This window comes from Perca flavescens, chromosome 11 (genome assembly GCF_004354835.1).
Source record: "Perca flavescens isolate YP-PL-M2 chromosome 11, PFLA_1.0, whole genome shotgun sequence".
Taxonomy (NCBI): domain Eukaryota; kingdom Metazoa; phylum Chordata; class Actinopteri; order Perciformes; family Percidae; genus Perca; species Perca flavescens.
The window spans coordinates 9,403,549-9,423,761 of NC_041341.1; the positions used below are offsets into that span (position 1 = coordinate 9,403,549).

The following is a 20,213-nucleotide window of genomic DNA, read 5'->3' on the forward strand; positions in this document are numbered from 1 at the left end:
CTGCAGATCTGTTGACTAAATCAACTAATCGATTAAAATCGACTTAAGATTTCTTTATCTGCGCACAGCCCTACTGATCAGGACGCTGAACTCCACGTGCTCCCAAGGTATAATTATTGCATCCAGCTTCTAATATGCATCAGCTGAACTATCAACGAGATAGTGAAGCCGGGGAAAACATATTACTATGCTAACATGATTTCGCTGATCGACGGCTGTTCATTTACCAACTTGATTGGATTTATTTAATTGTAAGAGAGTGCCTTACACATGATAAAAGGACATCAAATACAAATCGAGGATAAAAACACAATAAAGTCCAAGACTTATTTCCATTGTGGTCCTCAACACACATCAGGAGCAAGACAAGATACTCAATGACATAACATAAAAACATTTTTCTTAAATAAATACAAATAGTAACTTGCCCTTTAATCTATTCCGCAACCCTCTCTAGTAACCAGACCTTGATGCTCTTTTTAAAAGAGTTCAGGCTGGAAATGACTTTAATATGACGATCTAACTTGTTCCACTGGACTGCCCCCATATAGGCAAATGTTCCTTTCCCTACTGTCTTAAATTAAAGGACACAGGTCCGATATGCTGCCACGAGTATTAATATTGTGTGTGTCCTTTACCTTAGTTATAAGACACGACAAAAAAATTGGGACACTACCAAACAATGTTTTCTGAATCATGGTCAGCCTTAACATAGTAACATGAGACTCCACAGGGAGCCAGCTCAACAATGATTTACCAGATAGTTCCGGTGCAGCGAGAAGGTAGCTAGTCATTCCAGTGCAGCGGGAAGTTCCACCGAATGTCCCTCAACTTGTGCTTTTTTGTGTGTGTTTACGTTCTAACCTCCTTTCGCTCGAGGAACAGCAAGCAGAACCTCCGAGCTACCAAGCAAACTTTTCACTCTAATATTGGCAAGTTTTGAAGAAGATTTGGACCGTGCAATAAGGCAGGCCTGCTTGGTTATTTCTGCGAATGACTGCAAAGATATACAAAGAATATGTTTACGGCATTTACCCTCTAACTGGGACGATTTGGGACCGATTGGCGGGGATTTGATATGGACAAAATACACACGCCGATACACTGGTAAGAGCAAATGTCATTTAACCAAGTATACAGCTAACTTAAATAGCTCACATTACTGTATTGCGTGAACAGCTAACTTTATTTAATATTGTAAGGGTTGTTTTCTTAAACCGGGTGCAAATGTTCCAGCCAAACAAGTTCCTTCCTGAGACCATTTTCCACAGTCTTTGGGACCGGAGATTAGCACCCTCCGAGACAATTGTGATTGGTTTAAAGAAATGCCAAAAATAAAAAACGCTGACTGTGTATGTGTGAAAGGGCCAGACCTTACTCCACAGCGCTGTGGAGACAGGTCTGGCAATGCAAGACTACACTCTACTGGAAATATCTGGACGTGGAGTCACATCATCAGCCCTCCTCTTGTCCACGAGAAGAAGAAACAATACACGGAATGCAAACTACATCTGTTGTTTTGAACCGAGTTGAGGAGTTTTGGGCGGACTGTTCCTTGTTGAAAGACACCTACACAGTAATTGCCGAAGTAGGCGAGCTTAATTCTAGTTCACTTTCCATCCACACATTTTTCCAAACCGGCCTGGGAGGTCAAAGCTGTGTAGTCAAATTCCAAAAAATGAAATGTTAAATAACGTCCAGTCATTTCTGTATATCAGTGGGCTACAGTACAGCTACGATGAGTGGTGTAGGTCTGAGCCGTGACCTCGGTCACAGCTGATCCAGTCGTGCACACACGCTCTCCACGCAGACGGCAGCGAGAGCCGCGCCGCGTTAATCTACATCCACGCTGTTTTGATTCACACGGAGACAAAAGTCGGCAGACGCTCGCATACTTTCCATCTGTACTGGAGAGCTGTCTGGATACAGGAGGTCGCTGTGGTTTGGTCTGGACTCGGTTCACGTGCGAGTATGCGCGTGTTTTCACGTATGAAAGGAGCCAGCACAGAAAAACAGTAGCTGTTCCAGGCGTACTCCAAGCCATAACATGAAACACACAAATCAAACCACACACACACCCACACGCACACACCCACACGCACACACCCACACACAGGTTCAATGCCTTTAGTTTTCTCTCTTGGTATGAGCAATGGAAAACAGACTTACAGTATCAACAGTTTCTCCAAGCCGCTGGACACCCACACGTGCACACACTCGCAACGTACTGTGTCAACAGTTACTTCAAACCAGGCCGACCAACCAACCGACAAACCCCAAACACACTCTCACTTCGTTTCACCCTGAGACACACACACACACACGTATAATTAGCACTTTTTTCTGTGATTTGTTTTACTGCTTTGTACTACAAAGTTAAGCTAACACGCTAACAAACAGCTAACTTCACCCCAAACACACTTTATTTCACACACTCTCTCACACACACACACATAATTAGCACTTTTTTCTGTGACTTGTTTTACTGCTTTGTACTACAAAGTTAAGCTAACATGCTAACAAACCGCTAACTTCACCCCAAACACACTCTCACTTTGTTTCACACACTCCCCCCCCACACACACACACACACACACACACACACACACACACAGTATAATTTGCACTTTTTTTGTGACTTGTTTTACTGCTTTGTACTACAAAGTTAAGCTAACATGCTAACAAACCGCTAACTTCGCTCTTTCCATTTGTAACACTGCTGCTCGTGGGTTATCTGTTTGGTTGTGTCCACGTCTGGCTTTTCTTTTCGCACTCTGCCTTTTCGACAGGATTTTTTTTCCAACACGTTTTTTTCAAGAAACGAGACAGAATTTTTGACTCTGTATGGATTCTGTGTTTATTTTGTTATTTTTTTTTGTACTTGTGAGCCATGTCAGATACAAATTTCCATTGCCTTCTGATGGAAAATAAAGATGAAATGAATTTGAATCTGAACGCTTCTTCCACCACTTCTAAGTCGGAATTTTTAGAAAAACAAAAGATACACAGTCAAAGCGATGGCCCTGATTCCCAGCTGCACAGCCTGCCCCTGGATCTCCACGAGGGTCGAGGGACATAGACACAGAGAGAGAGAGAGAGAGAGAGAGAGAGAGAGAGGCTTGGCGAGAGTGATGCAGCGGAGGAAAAACACGAAAGGGAAAAATAAGTTTTTTTTTTTTTTTTTTTTTTTTAAATGGTGGAAAAAAACAAGAAGAAGAAATGAGATTACATTTTCCGAGAACGAGGGCTGTGCAGTAACACAGCAACGGCGGCTAGAAGGACTCTACATCTGTCTGGAATTAAAGAAAGACAGAGAGACAGACAGACAGACAGACAGACAGAGAGACAGCGCCGCTGCTGTTGGTTGAAAACTCTATTTGAACACTTTTCTTTCTTTTGAACAGAATCCTGTCCAAAGCTTCGAAAGCCACCAGAGATCCCCACAAACGTTTCACTCTATACAAACAAAAGGAAAGTATAAAAACACAGCTACAGCCATGATGTCGTTATATTTAGACGCGGCTATATATTCAGTGCTGTCAAATATACATTCTCTAAATCTGGATTGCTTTTAACAATCGGACTGTATCTGAAGATAATTAAATGACTGTTCAGGCTGGGTATTGAATCTCAATACTAAAACCAAAATGGGTCCAGTACTTTGAGCATCAAAGCTTTAAATTAAAAAACTTTACTACTACTTTAATCTTGTACAGCAGCAACATTTAACAAAACGGTCTTCTTTTGTTAAATAAAGTTTTTGGGGAAAAATTTGTGCCTTGTCATATAATATTAAGTAAAAATTTAATTCAAGTTCATCGTAATGTACATTTCTACCAATTTAACAGATTGTTTGGTACTCATGTAAAGTATTATTGTCCTACCGGCATTTTAGTCCACGCGGCTGTATGCGTTACTCAGCCAAGTGCAGTTTGTAGTAACGTACAGGCGCCAGTAGATGGCAGTGGCTACATTCGATGTAACACGGGTCTCATTTAGTGCTAGCAGAGAATGGCGGGTTCTGGCGGGCTCTGGTGCTAGTGACCATAGAGAAAGAAATGGACAATGTGACGCCGTAGATTTCCACGGAGACCAGTGAAGGATGTTAGAAGCACTTTTCCATTGAACGCTGAGCGTTACTGCGCAGCCTCCAACTGAGCTAGAAGACGTAGATGTGACGTGAGCAACCTGTCTGAAAGTAGGAAGTCTTCTGGTAGCTGTGCCAAGAGAAATCTCAATCATTCCCAATCTTACAGAGACGGAGAGTGTAGGTGTATGTAAGGAGATAACTTGGGCACAGGCTAATTATTGCTAACTAAAATGATAGTTAACATTAGAAAATAAACTTAAACAGCTAATGTAAGTCGAAACTGCCTGCGAGCTCCTGTACTGTACGGTAATTCATCTACTATGAGACAGTAAGTCGACAGTGTGTCACAACAGTTATGTTATGACCCAATTGTTAGCCTCTTTTTATAGAAAACGTCTGCTACGGAGCCATAACGTGAGATACAAGGTAATGGAGCCTTTTGTTGTGTTTCTTTAGAAATAAACAATGGACAAATAGAGTCTTTAAACGCTTCAGATGTAAAGTTATTTGCTGTCAAATTGGCGCCAAAATGAATGGCAGTCAATGGGATGCTAACGGCGGGTGATGGCTTGTTAGCAACAAAATGGCGCCATAGGAGGTACGCTTTTGTGGAGGCTGGCTTACCCCCTTGCTAGTGACGGACTTTTCAACAACAAAACGAAAAGAGTTTTAAAGTATGCGGAGGAAAACTCTGGTGAAAAACCTGCGAGACATTTCAACATTGACCCCAGGAGAATCCGATACTGGAAGAAACCGAAGGATGAGCTGACAAGATCAGCCGACAAGAGAAGAGCACGGCTAACCGGAGGTAGGAGGAAAAAAAGTTAGCCTGGAGCTAGAAACAAAGCTAGCTAGCTACAGTCTGTAATGTTAAACCAGCAACTACTGTATGCTCTTATTGTAATCTACCAGCAATACCGTAGTACCTGTATTTGAAATAAATACCCGGTATATTTACAGGGTTCAAACTGACACAATGGTGGTGTTTGATTCATTCTGACCCAAATTGCTTTGTCGCCCTTCTGGCTCGGTTGTTGTATATGGTTATATTTTTGCAAATGTTTCTTAAAAAATTAATGATCTCTGTCCACTGGAACGCTATGGTTTTTCATTTAAAGCAGTTTATTTAAAACAATTATACTTATCAAACAGATGGAATTAGAAATAAAGGACTACCTCTAACAAAAGCCTGCTTCAAATGAAAGCCTGGTACCTTCTGCAGTTCAGGTAAATAAAAGGCCACGTTTTTATTTGAGGAATTACGGTATTCTCAAATTATTGAAGTTTTTTTTCACAAAGTAAAAGCACTGAATGTAGGACTGCTTTTGTATAAACAGCTGACTGGATTTGTCAGTCAGCTGTGATGACTGGAATGCGCCAACCACAATTGTTTTCCCACAATTCCTTGGTCTTTGACCACATCACTGGGACTATGAGAGGAATGTCCTTAGGACCAACTAAGCTTTCTAAAAGGCATCCCTGACCTCTGAACCCTGAGGGGTTTGCAAGGGTTTCCCTCCTGCGCCACAGAATACCTAACCCTGAACCAGAGAAATCCAGATCGTTTTTTTAAATGTACAAACATTTTAAGATGCTCCAAACTCACCATCAAGCCCTTTTACTGATTTGCTGTTTGTGTATGGGTCCTTTGTGTTTACTTTATAGAGCGGTTAACTAAGGGGAGACAGAGGAAAATGGAGTGCGGTTACCTCATCTGGATACACCATTAATGCTACGTGTTTGTCTGTGTGTGTGTGTGTGTGTGTGTGTGTGTGTGTGTGTGTGTCTCACTCTCTCTCTCTCCCACACACAGTCATTGCATTCAGATGCCAGATGCCTGTTTCAACAACAAACAGCAGAAAACCCATTTATTTTCTCACACACACACTAAAATGATCATCACTTACTTATATTAACTTTTATGCCTCAATATTTTGCTACTAAACACCTTCCACTGGAGTCCTGATTGAAGTTAATTCTGTAATATAAAATACCTAGGATTTAGTTCAGCTTCTACAGCTCTGCTTTAAAATTTAATCCAATACCCAGTCTCAACCCGACTGAAACTAGGCCATTTTATTACTATACATGTGAACATGACTGTTAAGCTACCGAGGCGGCTAAGCAGGTTCAGGCTTGCTTTGGTTATTATCTGTGCCACCCAGAGGCCCATGGCTCTGAAACTCTGAGCCAGAACTAAACATTTAACAGCACAAAGCTGTTGAGCACCCCAAAAAAAAAAAAAAAAAAAAAAAAAAAAACAGGATTGAAATGCCATGATTGACAGCTGTGATTGATCGAGCGGGACTTGGATACCTCGCCTACCATCGCCGATCGCTACTCCGACGACTCTGGCTCCAAAATAACAAGGCGGCACTTGTATCCCCGATATTCTGGCTTCTCTTTTTTTTTTTTTTTATAGTGGGAGGAAGTGAAGATGCGTCGTCCATCTTTTTCTACAGTCTATGACACACACACACACACACACACACACACACACACACACACACACACACACACACACACACACACACACGTCCTGATGCTGTTTAATGTCTTTAATGTCTGTTTAGTGTCTCTGCAGGTTCAGCACTGACACAGCAAAACAGACTGCGCTGTAGAGTAGACTACTACACACAGTGCTGCATTACACTTTACACTACAGCGCAAGGCACTGTACTATATGGTTAGTGCTATTAAGTTCACATTTAGGCACTTGTTTTGAATCCAATTTAAGGTAATGGACACATGAAATATGATTAATAATGAATGCTTTTCTTGCATTAAAATGATGGCTTTGTAGGTGCCTGATGTTTAATCTCAGATGTCTGAGCTTTTCTTGAATGCACCGTGGACGAAAAAGTGTCAAAAACAGTCCTGATTCAAAACTGCTTTAACACTAGGGCTGCAAATAACGATTATTTTCACTGTTGATTATTTTCTGGATGAATGGATTAGTTGTTTTGGTCTATACGATGGTTAAAATGTGGATCAGTGTTTTCCCAAAGCCCAAGAAGACGTCCTCAAATGTTTAGTTTTGTCCACAACTCAACGATATTCAGTTTACTATCACAGAGGAGAGAAGAAACTAGAAAATACTCACATTTAACAAGGTGGAATCAGAGAAGTTTTTGACTCGAACCGATTTATTGAATATCAAAATTAGGGCTGGGCGATAAAACGATAACGATATGTCTCGCGATAGACACGTAATCAATAGAAAATGCAGTCGATAAAATGTTCAATAACTTGTTTTTCTTCATCAGAAGAAACCAGAGATTGTGAAGCAAGTTTGGTTGCATGAACAAAGGCACTCGCTCTCTGGTAACCTAGCAACGTAGGGAGTGACACTCTAACAGCCCATCATGTAACAGTATCAAGTTTGGTTGCGCCACATCACTGTCTCGTGTTCTTCAATAACAGAACCGGCGTGGAGTGGAAAGTGGAAAGTGAGTGCCGCAGCGAGCGAGGAAATTGTTGATAAAACAAAAGTCAGCATGGCAGTTTTTGGGGATTTTATAAGTGTGACCGTAGACAGACCAATGTCGTCAGACCGTCGTCCCCACCAACACTGGTACTACCACAAACTTGTTTTACCACCTTAGCCGCGCTCACACTTTGGAGCACAGCCGTATTCGCCAGCAACGTCCAACAACATCTGCAGCTGCTACACCGCACAAGCAGCAGACCGCCATGGAGAGGTACTCTGCATCAGCGCCTTACTAAACACTACAAAGAAATAACGGAGGCAGACATGTCTGTTCAGAAGCCAGGTTACCAACCTAGCACTAAACCTGCAGAAAATAGTTTCTCAGGTTTCTTATATTTAACATTTTGCACTATTTTATTACACTTTATGAAGCATTTCTTACTTATTCTTTAAGTTTGCACCTTAATGTTAAGAAATAATTTCATTGTGATTTTAGACCTATGTTTACATTTTAATTATTTTAGTGTTTTCCATGGTTGTGTTGACATTCCTGCTTTATAACTGAGGGGATTATAATCAGAGGAAGGTTAAGTTTAAAATAAAAATGTTTAAATTTAATATATTTTTCTCCTGGTCCTTATTTTAAATAGGTCATAAAAAAATATCAATAATTATTGATATCGACCGATATGAAACACTTATATCGCGATACAGTTTTCAGCTATATCGCCCAGCCCTAATCAAAATAGTTGCAGATGAATTTAGTAGTTGACAACTAATGGATAGGATTGGGCATCGAGAACAGGTTCCCACTTGGAATCGTTTCAAAAATTAATGGTTTGGAAAATGTAGTTTTGAATCCGATCATCGGTTCCAAATTTAACACGTGCAAGTTGGGGTTTCCGTAGCGGCCAGCGTATACTTCCAGGCGCTTGTTGTGCTGCAGCCACGGAGCACAGGAAGTGGCACTCTAATGTGGCTTTCATTTCCATTGAAAACAAAAAAAAAAGCCCGGTAAAACTGTAAATCCCCATTGAATCAAAATAAAGGTTTCATCTTAACTGTGAAATAAGCATGTGACCCGTTTCAACTCCACCACTCAAAGAATCGGGATCGAGAATCGATAAGAACCGGAATCGAAAGGAAGAATCGGAATTGGAATGAGAGTTGTTCAAATCAAAAACTATGCCCAACCCCACTAATCGATTAATTAGGGTTAATGAGGGTTACGCTTTACTTGAGGGTATCTACATAAGAGTGACACGACACTGTCATGAACGTGTCATACACAAGTCATAAACATTTATGACGCTTAAAACGCTTCTTTTAGTTAAGTGTCATTCGGTTTTTGTCATGATAAGTTAGGGTTCATGTGTCATGACTGTGTCATGTCACTCTTACAGCGGGAAAAATAAGTATTGAACGCGTCAACATTTTTCCCAGTAACTATATTTACGATGGGGCTATTGGAATGAAATTTTCACCAGATGTCAGTAACAACCCAAGTAATCAACACAAACATGTATGTCCATGACAATAGTTATGTGTAATAAAGTGGAATGATAGTGGGAATAAATATTGAACACATGAAGAAAAAGGGGTGTAAAAAGGCATGGGAAGCCAATAAACCAGCTGAAATCTGTCAGTATTTAGGAAGCAATCCCGCCCCCTATTAGGGCAAATTAAGATCAGCTGCATTAGTCCTGATTGATGGCCTATACAAAAGGTTTCTCATTACCAAGGTGTCACCCAAGAAGCATTTCATGATGGGTAAAAGCAAAGAGCCGTCCCAAGACCTTCGTAATCTTATTGTAGAAAAACATACGGATGGCATTGGTACGGACGAATATCTAAACTTCTGAAAGTTTCAGTGAGCACTGTTGGGGCCATTATCCGGAAGTGGAAAGAACATCATTTCACCATTAACCGGCCACGACCAGGTGCTCCTCGCAAGATTTCTGACGGAGGAGTCCATAGAATACTTAGAAGAGTTGTTGAAGAACTAAAGGACCACTTGCGGAGATCTTCAGAAAGACCTGGAAGAAGCAGGTACAGTGGTTTCAAAGAAAACAACTAGTAATGCACTCGACCTCCATGGCCTCTATGCACACACACCACGCAAGACACCACTGCTCAAGAAAAGGCATGTGGAAGCTCGCTTAAAGTTTGCTGCACATCTGGACAAGCCAATGGCATACTGGGAGAATATAATCTGGTCAGAAGAGACCAAAATTGAACTCTTTGGCTGTCATAGCATACGCCATTTTTGGAGGAGAAATGGCACCGCACATCACCCTAAAAACACCCTACCAACAGTGAAGTTTGGAGGTGGGAGCATCATGGTGTGGGGCTGTTTTTCAGCATCTGGCACTGGCAGACTTCACAGAATTGAGTGAATGGAGAAATGTACATTTCCTTGATAAGAATCTGCTGCCATCCACCAGGATGCTGACGATGAAACGAGGGTGGACATTTCAGCAAGATCCCAAACACACAGCCAAGGAAACTCTCAATTGGTTTCAGAGAAAGAAAATCAAGCTGTTAGAATGAAGAATGGCCCAGTATATCACCCGACTTGAATCCAATTGAAAACCTCGGGAAAGAAGAGGTTCATAGAAGATGCCCCCGGGAACCTTCAAGATTTGAAGACGGTTTATGTGGAAGAATGGGCAAAAATCACAGCTGAGCAATGTGTGCGACTAGTTTCTTCATACAGGAGGTGTTTTGAAGCTGTCATTACCAACAAAGGCTTTTCTACAAAGGATTAAATACATTTCAGCAAGTGTGTTCAATACTTTTTCCCGGTGTCATTTCACATTAATTTTTTATTACACACAACTTAAATTTATGGATTTATTTGTTTTGATATCTTTGTATGTGTGGATTACTTGGGTTGTAACTGACATCTGGTGAAAATGTCATGCCGATAGCCCCATCAGAAATATATTTCCGGAGAAAAATGTTGACGTGTTCAATACTTGTTTTCCCCGCTGTATGTATATACCTTCAAGTAAAGTGTTCCCTTGGTAGTTGTATTTAACATGCTATAGCCCAGGTCAGACCAAAGATTCGCGGCGAGACGAGTTGAAACTTGCAAATTCTTGCGACGCGTCGGTCTGCAGCGTTCTGAAAGCTGCCAGCTCACACCAATGCGACGAGACAGTGCATTGTCTCCATGACAACGCCTCTTGGTACTTCCGTTCTTCCAACTTTTTTTAACGTTAGTGATAGTGAGATGCTTGCTACAGGTGCATTTCTAGTGATGAATTGGCAAATATCTCTCTCTCTCTCTCTCTCTCTCTCTCTCTCTCTCTCTCTCTCTCTCTCTCTCTCTCTCTCTCTCTCTCTCTCTCTCTCTCTCTCTCTCTCTCTCTCTCTCTCTCTCTCTCTCTCTCTCTCTCTCTCTGCTAACCATGTCATACAAACACACAGAAATCTTCAACTGAAACATCACTCACTCTCACTCACACACACACACAAGATCATTAGCAGCTCTCATATGATCAGTAGCTGATGGTTGGAACAACAAGAACAGCGTTGTTGGGACAAAAACACACTGATCTTCTCTCTACCAGTTACCAGTGTACTGCTCATGGATACATCAGTCTGGGGGATTCAAACCAGCAACTTTCGCGTGACGTGTCCCGACATCCCGAACCTGAACACCAGCTGACTGCAACACGTATTCCTATTTTAGAAACAAATCTCATAAAAACTGACCGACTTTTTGAAACCTGAAGGCTACCGTAGCTGTAATACGTACTTTGAACTGCGTGGCGCGAGAGAGTTGATTGCGATATATGATCTCACCGCTAGATGGGAGAAATTCCCACACACACTGGACCTTTAAGAAAGTGTAACGTTCACAACAAAATAAAAAGGCAAAATAAGAAGCCTGGTTGTCCCTCTATAACAGCTCTGCTGCTCCTTCACACCCTCTCCGTCTATCCGTCTTACCCCTGGGACCAGGAGGAATTTCCTGAGAGAAGGAGGGATGACTTTTCCATACACTTGGCGCGCGCGAGCGAGAGAGAGAGAGAGAGAAGACACAAAAAAGACGGACAGAGAGGAAGAAGAAAACAAGAAGATGGTGACCTGGTTTAACCTCTCGCAGCCACCAGTGAGAATACTCTTACAAACTGCGCCGGAGCAGCGGATACAGATGTAACCAGCAGAGTACACCGAGTCCGATGTTTACAAGATGACTGCAGCGCTGCCAGAGGAAGCACACATGCAGGCCTCCCTCGGAGCCTGGAAATGCAGATGTTTGCAAATTCCCACAAACTCATGTATCAAAGTGGCCCTGAGCAAGAAACTGTATGAACTGTGGATGAGAGGGTTATGCAAACTTATTATATCCATATTACTTTAACCACATACATCTGTAATATCTGGGTACATCTAGCTCTGTGGGGGGCGGTGTTATAGGAAAGCTCGTGGATTGAAATCATCCTCTGGGAAGCAGGAATGTGCTCATTGATTTCCCGGCAATTGGACTCTTAGGTTTTGGATATTTCCAGTTGAAATATGGATCTGAAGGTACCAACGAAGAGAGTCATCCACTGGAGACTACTGATGTGTCCCGATTCCATACAACGTACATATTCTGAGTAGGTTTCCATATGTGTATGCTGTATCAGTATTCATACTTATAAAACATTTGATTTTTGTGCATTTTCATAAATGCAGGAGCTTCTCACAGCTGCAAAACATTACAAAGGAATATAAATGGTGATAAAACACCATTTTTAAATCACAGAGAAGCAAAAAATGAAGTTTAATTGTCGGAGACATTCCACAGTCACAGTTTGATTGATGTTAATTGGCTCTAGTCTGATAGCATTTCCTGTTTGTGCAAGACAGTACACTGAGGTCTTTTATACTGTACTAGACAGTCCCTCCAGAAAAACGTGATTATGCAATCGCATAATTCAACGCATCAGCCAAAGTCCGCATATTTACGCGGGAGCGGCATTTTTTCAAATACGCCGCACTTTCGAGGCATAAATTGCCGATTTCCATGCAAAATATTTTGGCTTGCATGATTGCATAATCCTCGCATTTTCATATATCTTAGCAGAAAGTTGAGAAATGTTGCGTTTACTTCAACGTTCAAAAGTTATGAAGTGACGTAATTACACGATGTGAACATCATCGAAAAGCAGGGTGTTGGGGGAATCACTTTTTTCCCTCTTTTTCATCAAACTGCAATTTTTGCAAGTTCCCGCAATTTCATCACATAAAATTGCATAAATATCCCGCATATTCGATAGCATTTTTTAAGAAAACGTGCCATAAAATAATATAATCAAGGATTTTTGCCCGCAACAATCACAAAAAAAAAACAGAATCACAAGAAAACAGAATACTAGAAAAACATAGCACACAGTAAATATAATGAGAATGGAACTTGGGATTGGTTGAACTGCATAGCCAATGCAAATCCACAGCTAAATGGAATTTGATGGGTTTTGACGCCACAAGATACCTTGTTTTACACACACGTGGTGGTCAGTGGAATCATAAGGAAGGCTGTCCAGTAGTCACGATTTCTGGCTTTGGAGCAAAGTGAACTGACATTGCAATCTTTAGGGTGTTGTGGAGCTAAAAGTAATTAGATATCACAAAGATCTTACTGTCGAAATGACCATATTACAAAAACAATTAGTAGGGGTGAAAAAAAAAATCCTAACAGCATAGTATCGCAATATTTTCGGTGGCAATATAGTATCGATACACGGAGGCCAAGTATCGATTTTTTACTTCTATTATAAAAAAAATTGCACATGAGAATTTAACTTTTTGGTCCTAGAATAATGAAATCAATAGCTTTGTGTTGACAACGTTTTCCTTTTGGGGACATAATTTGAAGTTGGCAAAAAAGGTAATAAATTGCAATATATCGCAAATATGTGTTTCAAATTGCAATAATATCGTATTGTGACACAAGTATGGTGATATCGTATCGTGGCGACTCCCAGCCTTAAAAATGTGCATCTTCGGGAATCATTTCTACGTTGTTTCAGGGTTTCCCTGCTGATTCACCTCCATAGTGGTGATAACCAGGAGTTCAAAAGGCATCAAAGTGAAGAACACCAACTACCAAAACTCAATCAACAGGAAATCCAAAAGATAATGCCACGCTGCTTAATTCAGAGATGGATCATTGGGGAAAATACAGAGCAGAAACGCTAACCAACAGTGAAGGATACTAATCAGGAAACCAGGACCCTGCAGGTCTCAGATGTGAAGCCCTGGCTGACAGTCAGAGCAGCCTTCAGTAGAAGTAGGGCAGTCGGGTTTTTTTTATACTCCAGTTAACCCTCAACACTCCCGGGAGATGCTGCATTCTGCCCCACTTTGCTGCACGCGAGACGGGACGTCACAATTCTGTCCGAATGGTTACAAAGCAGCTCTGATGGGCCTGGTTACAGACTACAGGATCTCCCATGACTAGTGACTGTAGGTCAGTTTAGTTCAAAGAACGTATTAAACATCAGTTCAAATTTCAGTTTTGTTTAAAAATCACACATGAAATCGCCATGCAGTTCAGTGTGATTCAAGATTAACTTTATGGTCCCACATCGTGGGACATTTGTCTGAGGGCACTCAACCCATGCTGCAGCCATAGTAAAAACAAACACAGTCAGCATGTACAAACAACAGATACCATACAACAGACCGTACTATGGTCCTGATGGTGTATAAAAAAAGTTAGTTAGTTAAACATTGCTCAAAATATATAAATAAATAAAAGAAATTCCAAAAAGAGAGATCACAAGTACAAGAATTTCAATTCTCCATCATCGTGCAGGCCTGTTCTGCCTTTTACTTGCGGCTATTTAGGAGCTTAACAGACATCGGGATGAATGAGTTTTTGAGGAACTCTTCACCTCCTACTGGATGGCAGCAGCTCATATTCTGTCATGTCGCAAAGAAGCCTGTTCATAAATACTTTGCATGGATAAGTGCTCTTTAAAAAGGTCCCATGGCATGAACATCTAATGAGGTCATAAGGAGCAAGGTTACCTCCCCTTTCTCTGCTTTGCCCGCCCAGAGAATTTGGCCCACCCATGAGAGAGCGAGAGACATCATGGCTTTCAAACGAGCAAAGTGGTAGTTGGTCAAGGCCATACAGTATTAGGGGACCACTAAGGTCTATATAAAAGAGACTTCAGATACAGTATTAGGGGACCACTAAGGTCTATATAAAAGAGACTTCAGATACAGTATTAGGGGACCACTAAGGCCTATATAAAAGAGACTTCAGATACAGTATTAGGGGACCACTAAGGTCTATATAAAAGATACTTCAGATACAGTATTAGGGGACCACTAAGGTCTATATAAAAGAGACTTCAGATACAGTATTAGGGGACCACTAAGGTCTATATAAAAGATACTTCAGATACAGTATTAGGGGACCACTAAGGTCTATATAAAAGAGACTTCAGATACAGTATTAGGGGACCACTAAGATCTATATAAAAGATACTTCAGATACAGTATTAGGGGACCACTAAGGTCTATATAAAAGAGACTTCAGATACAGTATTAGGGGACCACTAAGGTCTATATAAAAGAGACTTCAGATACAGTATTAGGGGACCACTAAGGTCTATATAAAAGAGACTTCAGATACAGTATTAGGGGACCACTAAGGCCTATATAAAAGAGACTTCAGATACAGTATTAGGGGACCACTAAGGTCTATATAAAAGATACTTCAGATACAGTATTAGGGGACCACTAAGGTCTATATAAAAGAGACTTCAGATACAGTATTAGGGGACCACTAAGGTCTATATAAAAGATACTTCAGATACAGTATTAGGGGACCACTAAGGTCTATATAAAAGAGACTTCAGATACAGTATTAGGGGACCACTAAGATCTATATAAAAGATACTTCAGATACAGTATTAGGGGACCACTAAGGTCTATATAAAAGAGACTTCAGATACAGTATTAGGGGACCACTAAGGTCTATATAAAAGAGACTTCAGATACAGTATTAGGGGACCACTAAGGTCTATATAAAAAGAGACTTCAGATACAGTATTAGGGGACCACTAAGGTCTATATAAAAGAGACTTCAGATACAGTATTAGGGGACCACTAAGGTCTATATAAAAGAGACTTCAGATACAGTATTAGGGGACCACTAAGGTCTATATAAAAGAGACTTCAGATACAGTATTAGGGGACCACTAAGGTCTATATAAAAGAGACTTCAGATACAGTATTAGGGGACCACTAAGGCCTATATAAAAGAGACTTCAGATACAGTATTAGGGGACCACTAAGGTCTATATAAAAGATACTTCAGATACAGTATTAGGGGACCACTAAGGTCTATATAAAAGAGACTTCAGATACAGTATTAGGGGACCACTAAGGTCTATATAAAAGAGACTTCAGATACAGTATTAGGGGACCACTAAGGTCTATATAAAAGAGACTTCAGATACAGTATTAGGGGACCACTAAGGTCTATATAAAAGAGACTTCAGATACAGTATTAGGGGACCACTAAGGTCTATATAAAAGAGACTTCAGATACAGTATTAGGGGACCACTAAGGTCTATATAAAAGAGACTTCAGATACAGTATTAGGGGACCACTAAGGCCTATATAAAAGAGACTTCAGATACAGTATTAGGGGACCACTAAGGTCTATATAAAAGATACTTCAGATACAGTATTAGGGGACCACTAAGGTCTATATAAAAGAGACTTCAGATACAGTATTAGGGGACCACTAAGGTCTATATAAAAGAGACTTCAGATACAGTATTAGGGGACCACTGAGGCCTATATAAAACCATGCAAAGAGCACCATGTCATGGGACCTTTAACACCAATGATCTTCCACACAGTATGATGGACCATCAACGCATGAGTAGAACAAATTACAGAAGTCTTGGCAAAATCAAAAGGTATTTTACCATCTAGATTCTCTGCTCATTTCCCCTATTTAGGGCAATGGTGACGTCAAAGCCTATCCCAGTTTTTCCCTTTGGACGAAAGGCGGGGAAAGATGGTCACTGCCCACTTTCAATGGAAACGGCAAAAGTTCTCACCAACAACCTTTGAAATTGATACATTTCCATTAAGATGGGTCAGGGTTAGACTACTCTATTTAGACATCTAACATTTGAGAACTCTGGCGCTATAGTCTGATTGAAAAATAAGGAAAATATGTTTATATTTGTCAAGGTAAGATTTAAAAAAAGTTCCATTTTAGTATTGGATAACAAAACTAAAAAGGTTTTGTATTGTATTACAGTTTTTAAAAGAATACCCAGAGAGGGCTATGCCACATTCAGGCTGATGGTATCGCTAAATCAAAAACAGCATTCTTATTTATTTCAATGAGACCCAGAGAGAAAATTCAATCCTGGCGCAACTTTTTTGCCAAAGTGCAGTCCAACATCATCTGGCAAAGAAATATATTGGCCAATCAATCTTCAAACAGGACTTCCCGGTTTGCATTTTATCGTCTCGCCGGCACACTGCTGCAGTAGTGCTGTCTGTCAATGGGTAACATCATTTTACTATTCATCTTATTCTAAAAAGGATCTATAGCGGGACTGCCGTACTCCATGACACAGAATTATAAATCCATTTCCAGGGTTAGGATTAGTCTAGCTCATCAATCAGTTATGGGAACACATTTTCATACATGACCCTGTGCATGAAAAAAACATTGAACATCATCGGTGACATCGTAAACTGCATCATTTTAAACTTTTTTTTGTTTTGACAAGTGATGTCTGAAGTAACGGTCTGTCACCCTGTCTCACCATCCTGTCGTCCTGCAATAAATTGTATTGCTCACTGTCTGATGTTTGGCAAGTAAACCATGTGGGTCATGTCCTCCTGCTGCTAGTAGACCTGTCTCATGTCAAAATTACATCACTGGCGTATTGGTAGAAACACTGTGATTAGCCACACTGAACAGGAGTGTGTATTAGATCTCACTTCATGAAGTGTATGCAGGTGTAAGGCAGTGGTTTTCAACCTTTTTTGAGCCACGGCACAGTTTTTACATTAAAAAAATCCCCAACTGAAACTTTTAGGGGCACAACCAAAAGGTGCTGTAGAAATAAAGTTGCCTTGCCTTACAACCTCAGCCTATCAGTCAGTCACCAGGGCACAGAAACCACTGCTGTGCCTGCTCGGCTCCGAGGAAGCGTAACGTCAACAGCACCGCGACCGCTTTCGGCTCGCCATTAATATCATATCACAGCAAACGCTGTCTGCTTGAAGTTATGAAAAACTGTAACCACACTTGAAACCACTTTATCGGCATTTCCGTGACTCACTGTTACTTCCACAAAACTGCAGAGCCGACGTAGTTTGCATCGTCTGCAGTTCTGCGTGTGTGCGTGTGTGTCAGAGCTCTGCTCTCTGTGAATTTTCAGAGAGGACAGATAAGCCTGCGCTTACGCGCTCTCAAGTACCGAAATGTCAACGTTTAACGTGTAAAAAAGGGGGCAAATTTACTGGTCGCACATGTGCGACTGGATGTAAAATTCAGTTGCACACTCTCAAATTTTGGTCGCAAAATTACTGCCCTGCTGGCGGTAATTCTATGGTCTTAAATCAACAAGGTCATTATTGCGCTATACTGCCACCTACTGACACAGACTAGTAGGTAACCAACCAATCTCTCTGCCAGTCATCATATTGAGGCACAGATGCGCAACAATGGAAAATTATTTTCAGTAACTCAATAAAAAAAATTGTGGGACCAAATAAGTAAAATCGGATTTTCCCACGGCACACAGGACGATCTCACAGTGGTTGAAAATCACTGGTGTAAGGGATACGTTTCGGTGTAAAGTTGAACATGCTAACGTTAAAGTGAAGATTAAAGATGGCTGTTGGGTCTTGATGTTGGTTTTGGTGAGTACAGTGTTTTCTCGGCTGAGATTTTTTGGTGTACCCTCTCTGGGTGGATTGTTCCGCTGTTTATTGGAGACAGATAGACAGATGGCAGGCCTGCATGTCTGATGATGCTGAATTTTAATGGGACTTGGGGCAAACCCTGATCAGGCTGTTATTACAGAAAATTGAATTTAAAAGTGAACACAATAATGAATACATAGGGTTATATATATATATATATATATATATATATATATATATATATATATATATATATATATATATATCTCGCTAATAAATTATTATTATAAATATTATTTTTTATAAACTCCAGTATAATAACTACAGTCAGTGTGGCTGGCAGCTGCGGGGGAACACGCCCATGGCTGTGTAATGCTATATGAATGCCACGCCTTGCTTGTGTCAGCTCAGCACGCCCGGGCCTTCGAGCTGCAGCACTAAACGCAAATATTCCGGCTGGAGAAGGCGCTGTCAGCCGGCTGCTGCTCCCCGACGAACCTGCGCATCCAGGCCGGGAGTCTGTGCTCTGCAGGCCTTGCTGCGTTTAACACAGCACCGGGGGGAGAAGAAAAAAAAAAAAACACACATGCACAACGAATGACGGCGCTTAAAGTCACAAATCACCCCTTTGTGTGCATGCAGTCACCGCTAAATGCATTTAACCGGCTGATGTGAATCAAAGACCTTTTTTTTTTTTTTTTTTTCTGTGAAGCTAGTCGTTTTCTCTGTCACCCCCTCCCACCACCACCAACCCTTATCCTTTCTCTGCATACACATGCAGCCACTAACGGGATTAATTGGCTTTCATTACAGCGGATGCTAATTAAAGGATCCGCTCTCCGTTTGCCACGCAATAAACAGGTCCAAAATGTCACGGTTGTAACTGGCAAAGAGGTTTATTCGAAATCCCTCCCAAAAAAAATAACAAAATAACAGCGAGGGGGAAAAAAAGAGAAAGCAGGGTGAATGTGGTTGGGATAGAGATGCGTTTAGGTGAAGGGGAACGCGGCTACTTACTGTGCGGATCCAGGGAGATTTCTGGGAGAAAAATTGCATCCAACCGACGGGGAGACGGAGGAGACGTGTCCGGTGGGAAACCCCCGCGGTGTGACGGTCAAGGCTTCGTCGGGATTTCTGCCGGTTTAGTCCCGGTTTTCACCGACTCCCCTTTCCCAGATATCCCAGATTTCCCCTGCTGCCACACTGAATCCCAACAGCGCCAACACAAGCGTCAAGTTAGAGGCAGGCAAAATGGAAGACTTCCGGGCCTGCCTTTCACAATAAACCCTCCTCGCTGCTGTGTGAAAAATATAAAATATAATAAAGGAAAAGATTATATGATTATTATTATTTTTTTTTTTTTACAAATCGCTTACTCATCAGCATCAAGTATAGCCTACGCAATATAGTCCCCGAAATTTAAAAATAAACAATTTTCATGTATTTAATATTTTTGTATTTATTGTACATTCTCATAATATATTAGGCTTTGGCCTACTACATTCTGATATCATTAGCATTGTGTTGCAATGCATTTCCTTTCCCTTTCTCATCACCATTGAAATTCAGTGTTGTTTTGCACACTGCCATAGCCACATTCTTATATTACAAATCCAAATTCAAATTGTCATTAATATCCTTTACTGTACTGATTAATTTTTTATTGATTGATTGAACAGCCTTATTGATTCCTCTACTATACTGCTGAGTCCCGCATTGTCATCTGAATTCCCAGATGAACAGAGCTTGATGCAGCCAGCTGAAATACTCAGTGATTT

General features: G+C 41.0%; 1 protein-coding gene across 4 annotated transcripts in view; it reads right to left on the reverse strand.

Moving 5' to 3' along the window:
• The window catches only part of raph1a (Ras association (RalGDS/AF-6) and pleckstrin homology domains 1a), an 89,399-nt gene extending 69,728 nt beyond the window's left edge, over positions 1–19,671 (reverse strand). For all 4 annotated transcript variants that reach the window (XM_028591812.1, XM_028591809.1, XM_028591810.1 and 1 more), the window contains exon 1: positions 19,453–19,671. The gene's annotated coding sequence lies outside the window, so the exon portion shown is untranslated. The remainder of the gene's footprint in view (positions 1–19,452) is intronic.
• Positions 19,672–20,213: the final 542 nt, after the last annotated feature.